The sequence below is a fragment of the Octopus bimaculoides genome, chromosome 3 (genome assembly GCF_001194135.2).
Source record: "Octopus bimaculoides isolate UCB-OBI-ISO-001 chromosome 3, ASM119413v2, whole genome shotgun sequence".
Classification (NCBI taxonomy): Eukaryota; Metazoa; Mollusca; class Cephalopoda; order Octopoda; family Octopodidae; genus Octopus; species Octopus bimaculoides.
Genome location: NC_068983.1, coordinates 128,194,412 through 128,195,803, shown reverse-complemented (window position 1 = coordinate 128,195,803; position 1,392 = coordinate 128,194,412). Strand labels below are relative to the sequence as shown.

The window sequence follows — 1,392 nt, the reverse complement described above, 5'->3', positions numbered from 1 at the left end:
TATATATATATATATTTATTTATTTACATGCACATACACACACAAACATATCTATATTCTGTCGCTACTGGATTTGTTAACTATATAATATACGTTTATATATAATATATATGTTGTATATATATTGTCTTATATTATATTTTTATCTCCGTCAATCGTGATTTTGACTTCGTATCATGCACCATTCTTTCGTAAAATATTTTATTTTACTGTGTATTTGCGATCAGACATATATATCCTCTTGGCCCTCTTACATCTGGCGCAGCAGAACATCAAAATTATTACAGATGGAGGGAGTTGCACTGGCACTTGACTGCTAAAAATTTCAGCTGACTAGACTGGAGTAACGGGAAAATAAGTGCCTTGCTCAAGGTAACAGTACATCGCTCACTCCAGGAATAGAACCTCGACTCTATGATCGTGAGTCGAATATACTAATCACTACGTCATGTCATAGACCTACATGTATGTAGTGTGTATGGAAGAGCATACGTCTTTATAAACACTTATTTCATATGCAAAGGCTATGTAGATGAAGAAAAGAAAAGAAAAGCATATGAACAATTTTCATATAAAATATTTAAATAAGTTAATATTTTTGAAGATACTCTTTTACAATGAAGGTGATGTCTTTATGTTTCCCTTGTCATTTGATGTCTACATCTATCGGTGGATACGAGCCACATGTGTGAAGTGTGACGGTGGTGTGGCAAAGTATTTCATGGTCTATAACACAAACTTCTGTAACGAAGTATAGGTTCTCAGTAAGTAGGTAAATGCAACTTGGAGAAAATGGGGTAAACGTTTCCGTTATATAGGGGCTTGCAGGAACGAATCGATTAGCCAATGGGTTTTGTTCAGTTTTTGTCTTTTGTGGCTAGCTTGTGTTATCTGATAAGAATAGATTTGTTCATAACATTTAAAACAAATTCAGCATTTCGGTAGAAGTTAGTTGCAAACTTATTGGGGTATAAAGGATAGATTTTGTTTTTAGAGAGTAAGAAATGTGTGGATTAATTCTAATCTGTAAGTTTATTTCTTGTGTTCAATAATGTAAATCTTTATTAGTTGTCATAGTAGTACAATAATAATGATGATAATAATAATAACAACAACAACAATAATAATAATCCTTTTTTGCTAAAGGCACAAGGCCTGAAATCTTGGGGGAGGGGACTAGTTGATTACATCGACCCCAGTGTTTCACTAGTACTTAATCTATCGACCTCGAAAGTATAAAAGGCAAAGTCGACCTTGGCGGAATTTGAACTGAGAACCTAGCAACAGGCGAAATACCACTAAACATTTCGTCCGGTGCGCTAACGATTCTGCCAGCTCGCTTCCTAAGTAATAATAATAATAATAATAATAATAATAATAATAATAATAATA

General features: G+C 33.3%; 1 protein-coding gene across 1 annotated transcript in view; it reads right to left on the bottom strand.

Moving 5' to 3' along the window:
* The window catches only part of LOC106869299 (matrix metalloproteinase-14), a 28,828-nt gene that overhangs the window by 12,720 nt on the left and 14,716 nt on the right, over nucleotides 1-1,392 (bottom strand). The gene's annotated exons all lie outside the window — the stretch shown is intronic.